Here is a 10,003-nt window from a genome sequence, read left to right as displayed (position 1 = left end):
CCTCAAAGTCACTGGATTCTCAACTCTACAGTAGTCTCCAAGAAAAAAACCTTAAACTTACAATTTACTTTTGTGACATTTCCTCAAATCCAAAATCTTAGTTGGGAGCATCAGAGTATTCAGAGGCTGAAGGCAAAATGAAAAGAAACACTATAAGAGGTAAAATTATCTATCGCATTTCTCTTTAAAATGGCAGACTTTAAAAATTATAGTTGATATACGCTTATAGTTGTCAACTTATAATTGACTACAGTTATCTTGGTGAGCATTGAGTAGTATACAGAATTGTCAAATCAATATGTTGTACACTTGAGACAAATATAACATTCTATGTTAATGATACTTCAAAAAAATTATGGTTGATATTTTCTATACATCAACTATAACATGATCTTATCTATCTGTATATACTGTCCATTGCATTTGTTTCAAAATTATACATTCAAATTCTTTGCCCATTTTCCTCTATAATATTCAGAGTTTTTTTTAACACTTCTTTGTGTGTCAAATTCAGCAATTTTTATTTCTCAAAAAGTAGTACACTCCATCAAAATTCCAAGTTCATTAGCAAAGAATAAATTCTGCTGTAATTTTTAAAGCAAATGTAGTTCAATGTACCCCATGTGCTCATTATTCAGCTTTAACAATTATCAACATTTTGCCAAGTTAAGTTTCACTTCACTTTCTTTCCAGAATATTTCACGGCAAATCTCAAATATTATTTCATCTATAAATACATGCTTATCTTTTTTTCTACCTTCTCATTTGCCATTATCACACCAATACAATGAACAATAGTTTAAAAATATCATCTCTTATCCGGCATATATCCAAACTCTCCCCACTGTCTTTTTACAGTTTATTTATTTGAATCAGAATCTAGTTAAAGTTCATTAACTTGTGATTTGTTTTTATATCTTCATTATTATTTCTATGTCTCCATGATATTTGAGTTTAACTCCCTTTATTATTCCTGGGTTTAGATTTGTATTTTTTCCCTTTTTAAATTAGACTTTAGAGTCTTGTCTGTTTTATAAGTTTATTGTCAAGGATGCAGCTCTTGAAGATAAAAACTATTTTCAAATAATAAAATCATTGAATATATTTTCTTGCTCCTGTTTTATTGATGTTTATGTTGTTTTTGTGAGTTCTTCATTAGACTTCAGGCATATTCCAGTGATAATTGTGGATTTGGTTCCAGACCACTGCAGTAAAGCAAGTCAAATGAATTTTTTGGTTTCTTAGTACATATAAAAGTTATGTTTACATTATACTGTGGTCTAAGTGTGCAATAGCATTATGTCTAAAAAAAACAATGTGCATAACTTAATCAAAAATGCTTTTTGATGTGGTGCCTGGGTGGCTCAGTTGGTTAAGCGTCCGACTTCAGTTCAGGTCCTGATCTCTCGGTTTGAGAGTTTGAGCCCCACATCAGACTCTGCTGATCGCACAGAGCTTGGAGCCTGTTTAGGATTCTGTGTCTCCCTCTCTCTCTTTTTTTAAATAATAAAAAAAATACTTTCTGCTAAAAATTACTAATCATCATTGGAGCTTCCAGTGAGTTGTAATCACTGATCCCAGATCACATAACAAATATAATGATTAGGGAAAAGTTTGAAATATTGCAAAAATTACCCAAATACGACCCAGAGACAGGAACTCAGCAAGTGTTGTTGAAAAAATGACACAGATAGACTTGCTCGATGCAGGGTTGCCACAAACCTACAATTTGTAAAGGTTCCAATATTTACGAAATGCAGTAAAGTGGAGCACAATAAAACAAAGTATGCCTCTACTTACTTTCATTAATTCTAATTTTAGAAAGAAAGCATGTAGCAGTAAACCTTTTTTTCCTCCAGATAAAGTTTTGTCCACATCAAATAACTTTTCCAAATTATTTGCAAATCACTGTAAGTCATATTTTTAATTTCTCTGTGGTTATGAAAGCGTATGGAGATATTTGATAAGATCTCAGTGGCTGGGTAGTGTGGAAACCTTTCTGTACCCTTGTGATCCCATATTCCAGATGCACTTATAATTTTTATTAACATCAACTGTATGATTGCCAAGGCCTTGAAGTGAGGCTGGTGACTTCAGCAGTTTTGTAACTGAGAGAAAAATAAACAATATCTATCTATCTATCATCTCTCTATCTATCTATCTATCATCTATCTATCTATCTATCTATCTAATGAAACATTATTGCCAGTTACTCATATTATGCAATTGGGGAATAACTCCATTTACAGGACACTTACAACACCATTGTAAATGCTACAATATCTTAAAGCCTCATGCACGCTTTCTGAATAGAGTTCGTCCTCTCGGCGCTATTGCTGATTGCATATTCAAAATCGTTTTATGTTAGATATTGTGAGCTCCTACAATAACATATTAACTTAGTTCTAATTCAATTCAGATAGCTATGGCCTCTCAAGATGGGATTTTCTCTTGCTTATAAGCTACCTTCTTTCTCTTGAAAGTAGACTTTTGTGTCCCGTCTGCAACGTGAGCAACACTGGGTTTCCCAGTGTTATTGAGCAGATTTGCTGAAGCATATTTTCATTTACTGACCGTCGAAACGGGTTCTTTTACATTTGATTTCTTAAGAAGTGCCTCAGTAAGGTTTCATTAACAATTTCTCATATGAGTGAAAGACATGTGTGTAATACAAATATTGCTGATCTTGAACCGAAGGATATAAAAAGAGGCAACTTTCAACTTCCTCTATGGACAAATACCCAAAACAGGATTGATGAAGTACAGTCAGGAATTTAACAGCAAGACCACCAATGCCCTTCCAATCGATATGTACAAACATAGTGAGTACCCTGTTGCTATGCCGTTTACCCATGGCCACTATAGAGCTAATGTATCTCTGTTCCCTACCAAGTTGTGAGCCCTGTGACTTGTCCATTGATGTTTACTAGTGCCTTGGGAGACTCAAACTTTCAAAGTTGAGATCAGTGACATAGTTCTGTAACACAAACAGAAAACTCCCATTTTACAAACTCACCAAGAGTCTTCGACTTTGGGATAAGGGTGGAGAGAAGTCTCCCATGGCACAGGTTGACAAGAATATGCTGTGCTGTCATTCAGAGCTTTTGTGTGTTTTTTTTTTTTTTTTTGCTTCAAGACAGTTAAAATTAAAATATTAGTATAAAAATTTCTTAAAGCAATGTGATCAACATCCAACGCCCAGACTTGCCCTGATAAGCAGAGTCTTTTTAGGCCCATGTTAGAAATTATACTTATTTTTCTTAATAAGCAATCATGAGATTGGAGTTATACTTCCAGCTGTAACATTTCTTTTAACTGACAAAAAAGAGCAGACCTCCTGAAAATTGAATAATAAATCACATATTTGAGATTAAAAGAAATTCTAGGAAAGAGACAGCAGCCAAATGAAGTATGCTCATAAAGTCTGTGATGGGGGCTAGGATCTTGCATTTGTAACATGCAATTCCTGTAGCCAAAAAATTTGGCGGGGGGGGCGGGGGGATGACATCGTAAAACTAGCAACATATAACTGTTATTTATTTACTATTTCACTCAACACACTTACTGATTCACTTGTTTGTTAGTTCATTTATTCATTCACACCTTTTGAACATTTACCATGTTGCAGGTGTATCACTAGGCACTAGTAAACACCAATGGACGAGTCACGGAGCTCACAACTTGGCAGGGAACAAAGACATTACATCTACGGTGGTCACGGGTAAACGGTGTAGAATCATAGAAATAGGATGCTCGCTATGTTTGTTCATATTAATTGTAAATGCATTGGTGGTCTGGCTGTTAAATTCCTGATTGTACTTCATCAATCCTGTTTTGGATATTTGTCCAGAGAGGAGATTGAAATTTGCCTCTTTTTATAAACTTTGGATCAAAATAATCATTTTTATTGTACATATGTCTTTCAGTTTCCAAGTCAAGGTAGCAAAGCTCTCACCTAGACATATGTTTTCTGTCTATATCTTCAACTGAAACCTACTACTAATCTTCCCCCCCAAAAAAGTTAGTTTCTGAATAAACACTCAGCTTCTTTTAAGAGGGAAAAACATGCCATGACCTCTAAGCCGGATTCTAAGCTTTATTTTGATATTTCTTGCTTATAAAAATTTCTGTCACTTCATCAATTGTAGATTACAATAGTTCAAGTGAAATGACTCAAGAAACATTTCCCTTATTAAGAATTGAAAGAAAAATTTAGAAGGAATGTTTCAGAGAAATTATTTTTAGGAGTGTAATATACCTGATAGAAGATATTGACAGCAAACTCACAGCCTGGGGAGATAAGCAGTTTTTAAAATGCAGACTCTGAGGCACCTGGGTGGCTTAGTCAATAGAGCATGCGACTGTTGATCTCAGGGTTATAAGTTCGAGCCATACGTTGGGTGTAGAGACTACTTAAAAATAAAAAATCTTAAAAAAATGCAGATTCTTCCAAACCCTTTTGCTAAAATCATGTCACTTTATTTCCCCCCAAATTTAGTAGGGTGAAATTCTGCAAGGCCTAATTTTATTTGCCCAGGGATGTCTGTCATGCTGCTGAGCTTTCTGCATGTATTTAAGCAGCCTTTGTTGTCAGTCTATTTGTTGTTCGCCAGTTACCGCAAAAAGTGGGGACTTCAGATGGATTCTCTTGTGAATAGGATGTTTTATGAGTTGGAAATCATTAAAGCTGAAAACATCAAAGATAAACAGGATTAGATGCTAATATTTCAGAGCAAAAGAGCAGGGCAACGGAGATGAGTCAAGAACCTCAGGATGACTTTTGAAAATTCAAAGCCCCTTACCAGTTTTGAGACAGATCTATAGAGAAATGTGCCGTTTGGCTTACATAACAACCCAGAGGTGATCCTAACTTTGGAATTTATTTCATTTTTTTTCTATTTATTTTATGTAAGCTATTACTGTCTTAATAGAATGATAATATTTAATAGGGCTCCGTTGTCCTGGGACCAGACCTGACCAGGAGCTTGGTACAGGTCGAATCACTTGAACCAGTGGAAATACCGTGTTCTGATGCGGTCCTCTGCTTTTATCTGTTCGGCTTTCTGCATTGTGTGTGGGTAATACAGACAGCGATGCCATCATGTGCTGGGGGGGGCCAACAATAAACTGCAAAGGTTTGATGTTTACTTTTGATCCTGGGAAGAAAAAAACTTTTGAAGCCGTGAGTGATAATTAAACAAGGTTATAAGAAGAGTCGTTCTTGAAAGTGGGCATCCGGTAAAGGCAAAAAAAAAAAAAATAAAAAAAGGATATCACTTTTATTTCAGCAACACTTATTAGCTACAGTGATTTCTCTAGGCTGCGGAAATTTTTTAAAAATTATAATTCATTAAAAAAACTTACAACTTCATAGAAATGCATAATTATTAGAAAATAACAAGAAAGTAGTATTTAAGTTTATAATGTGGCCTGTGCACCTCTATATTAAGGGGATGTGTGCAAAGTACAATCAAAGAGGATGGTGTTAAGAGGAACAGGTTTATGAGGGAGGTGAAGTTTGAAGCTTTGAACTTTGCCTTGAAGTAAAAGATCCGGATTTCTTAAAATCAAGAGGAAAACATCTGTGACTTACGTGATTGTCTTTTCAGGTTTCGTCTATTTTCCTTTAATAAATTAGATATGCCTGCATAAAATTATACATTTCTAGAAGATAAGAGTAATATCCTTACAACCTACTACATGTAGTGCCTAGAACAATGTCACACCAGGATAGAACATACATGTTTTACAGCTGATAAGAATCAGCAATGTGTCAGATGTGCACGAGGCTAGATAACCCTACTCGCTCAGGACTGACGCAGCTGATCGGAAATACTAACATTTCCCCAAACGTTAATCATCCGACCCAAATCTTTGTGATTTTTGCCATATCCCATACCATCTATTGGAGTCCTTCTTTAATATTTTTTTAATCAGTTCAACTGTGTTCTTGAAATGCCTTAAAAATAGTATTACCAGTCACGTGCCATGAATCAAAGTAACCATGAAAACAAACACAATGCAAAACAATATGATTAACTTCAAAATTAAAACATAAAATGAAGTTAATAACAAATGTAATCAGATACTTCTCACCTAAAGGTAAGTGTGTCATTAAAAATAATGAAGTTATCAATTGGATAATAGTATAAAGTGTTACTTGGCTAGATGATATTTAGTAGAAGAAAATAAAATGGGTTCCATATAGGTAAGATGATTGCATTTTTTTGTTTGTGGTGAGGCTAAACAAGAATGAAAATTTCCTCTCACACATGTTATCTACTGAGAAAGAGCAAGATATTTCATCCACCTCTTTTGATAGATTTTGATACTGAGAACTAACTACTAACCATATCGATATGTAATTCTTTTTCAATACAATCGTATTTCAAGAAACCATACGAGGCAGTCTCCCAAACCTATTCCTTTTGAATCTGTCCTATTCATAGTCTGGTGCAAACAAGCATTTCTTATCCACCACTTTTACCATCTGGTTGGAGAAAAACACGCACAAACATCTTTTGTCATTTATTTTAAATATATCTTAATAATAGCTACCATATCTCCAGCCTTGGACTTAGTGCTTATCTCTTTCTCCGTTTCACTTTCTCTCTTTCTCTCTCACTCCCCCCGTCCCGTACCACACACCCAAATCAGTCAGAAATTTGTATGAATCTATATGCAGAATCCAACCATGTGTCATCAGATCTATCACTACCATCTTTTCTAAGCCACCATCATGTCCCTTATGGACTATTTCACAACCTCCTAACTGGTCCCCTGACTTGCAGTCTTGCCTTCAGACTCCAACTACTTGTCCATACAGCAGTCAGCATCATTCTTTCACTATATAAGATCATATCACTGCTTTGCCAAAAACTCTAGTCCACTTACAGTAGAAGCCAAAGTCTTTGGAGGGCCTACAAAACCCTAGAATCTTATTCATTTATTCCTCTGCTCCTCTTCTTTTATTCTCACTCCAGGGATTTTTTTTGTGTTCACTGCCCTATCTCCTAAGACTAAAACTGTTTTGATACCCACACTGTAGATATATACTGAATGTATAAGTGCACTTTCAGGGAGGTCTATGATTTCTTAACCAGATCTTAGGGTTGAGAGAATTCAATATTTTATAGCTTCAGTATTGGCCTCATTGCATCCAAGTAATTCATGTGATGCTTTAAGAGAATACTGATGTAAGAAACATGCAATGTAAGAATAAGTTTTTATTGCTCATATATACACACTCATGTGCAGGATATATTCATATGTCAGTTCTAAGAAGGTGTAAGATTTTTCATATTAGACATTTTATTTACAAAGCCTCGAATTTCTTTTCATACTACGTATAGTCAACTGACTACATGTAGTATAGTATGAGGTATGAGTTGAAAGAATGCAGGAATAAACATAGAAATTCAAGATACTAGCAGTTGGAATCATCTACATGATCAGTATTGCTGAACAGATGATAATGGAAAGTTTGTGGTATTGGTAATTCCTGGGTCTATGTAAACAGGATTGCTATGGTGCTACCTACTTTCTTTATCTTTATCCCAAAGCAATACCATATAAAGCTATGGCTTAATAGTTATCTTTTTCTAATACATTAAAATATACACATAACAAAGTAAAATAAATATTTTAATCTACTAAAATAATCTATATATGTCTATTTTAAGTTCACTTACTTGTTTATTTATTTAGAGAGAGAACATGAGCTGGGAGCAGAGAGGGACAGAGACACAGAGAGGGAGAGAGAGAGAATCCCAAGCAGGCTTGGGGCTGTCAGCACAAAGCCCAATGCAGGGCTTGATCTCACAAACCGTGAGATCATGACCTGAGCCAAAATCAGAAGACAGATGCTTAACTGACCGAGCCACTCAGGTGTCCCTCAACTAAAATAATCTAGATTTCTACCATTCCATTCTAATTGCCACATCCTGGGAAACACTGTTGAGGGCAGTACTATCCAACAGAACTATATTACATGCCACAAATGTGAGCCACATATTTAATTTTAAATCGTTAACAGCCACATTCAGAAAAGTGAAAACAAATAGGCAAAATTAATGTTGATAATATATTTTATATAATCCAACATATCATCATTTAAATGTATAATCAATATAAAAATTAAAATGAAGTATTTTATCATTTTAACACTAAATCTTTGAAATCCAGGGTGTATTTTATGCTTATGGAACATCTCTACTTCTTATCACCGAATAACACATCCCTGAAATTTCTCCATTAAATTTAACTCTAGTGTCCCCAGGTTTAATCAGACTACGGTTACAAATGAGGACAACGGACCTTCATATCTTTATTTTGTTGTCTTGCATGCTATGCCCTGGAACCCAGTCTCCCAAGCTGTTATGGGAATATCTAGTGTGTGCACCACATGTGTTTATAGACAAATCTCCTCATATTCTTCCCCTCTGGCTTCCATAGATTTCAAATCTGTTGAAAGGGCAGTCGCCCTGAAATTGCATCACTGCTCTCCTGGGATTCATGGTCTCCTTCATAACACAAATAAGCTGGGTCATTCTTGGAATGCCAACACATGTAGCCATGGCCAGAGATAAGAGTAGGTGAGGCAGAATGGGCCTCTCCCCTACCCTAGGCCCAAAGCTCACGGGGTGTTCCAAGAGCCTCACCAAGTCTGTCAAGAAAACAGCTCCACTCTTTTGAGACCACTCCTATCTTCAGGGAGACTCTGTCAACCTCTGCCTCCAGGTGGAATGGTTGCAGCTTGTCCCCATCCTCCATCACAATCGAACCACTTCCATCTTGTTTCAATCAAAAGACAAACTCCTGCCCCTGGGTTCTGCAGAGAAGTGGCGATGAGGAACTAGACTACCTCCGAGCCTCACTTCTGCCCGGGATTAACTGGCGTCTCCTAGTTCAGAACTCTCTCTCACTTACCTGCCATCTTTCTCTTTCCCTAACCCAGCCGCTTATCATCTCATGTTGAGCTGATTGCAAGTAACATCCTAGCTGGTCTCTGGACTACTAGAGTATTTAGTATAACTTTACTTATAAAATCTAATGTCTCTTGATAACATGGACATCAAAGGACATGTTTATAGAGAGGTGAATTGATAAGAAAAAAATTCACAGTGCTTTGGTCTAGACACAGAGACTTTGCTTCTGATCAGTTAAAAAAATCTTAAAATAATGCTCTGCACTGTTACTATTCTCCCCTTACCTGAAATGATGTTTGACTGTTCTATATTCCAGTCTGCATGAAGTGCACTATTATGTTGTGTACTATCATGTACTATTATGTGTACTATTATGGACAATTAAACATTGTGAATATGATGTCAGCCAGCACTGAATTTGAGACCTGTTGTGCATTGGAACCAGTAGAAGTAGGCTTTCTTAGGGAAAACCCAGAGCATAAAAAGTAATAAGTAATTAGTAATACATAGGGTTGAGAATATAAATGCATTCTCTTCCTCATGTTGATATCATTTTAATAATCACTTGAATGGACATTATAAAACGGCATACTTTTGTTATTGTTTAAATATCCACTAATTAGAGAACGTTTGTGTTATGTGAGTCAATATTGTGCAACAATTAAATTCATCTCTCAAGGAGTTTATAGCCAAAAGTGTGATAACTTTAATGGATCTTGCTGCCTTAGGTACTCCCTGACTGTGAGTTCATTCTAAGACAAAGCACCTCTTTCTGGATTCCAAACGTTGAGCATAGACTCTGGAGCCAAACTGGCTGAGTTTAAATCTAACGGCATGATCTTGGACTGTTTCCACATCTATAAAATGGGGATAATCATAGTACTTCGAAGGAGGGCTATAAAAAAATAAATATGTTATAAATTGATATCATTATCATGGAAAATAGGAAATCTTACTACCTTAAATGCTGAGAAGTTTAAATTAAAACACATATTTGGGTAAGGTAGAAAAGCAGTGTGAAGAGGAGCCACTTAAAACGAGTATCTGGAGAATGTGTGGGTGATTAACATCTTGGT

Source organism: Herpailurus yagouaroundi, unplaced genomic scaffold (assembly GCF_014898765.1).
Source record: "Herpailurus yagouaroundi ecotype Mexico unplaced genomic scaffold, PumYag 140, whole genome shotgun sequence".
NCBI classification, from domain to species: Eukaryota; Metazoa; Chordata; class Mammalia; order Carnivora; family Felidae; genus Herpailurus; species Herpailurus yagouaroundi.
Note: the sequence above shows the minus strand (reverse complement) of the source record.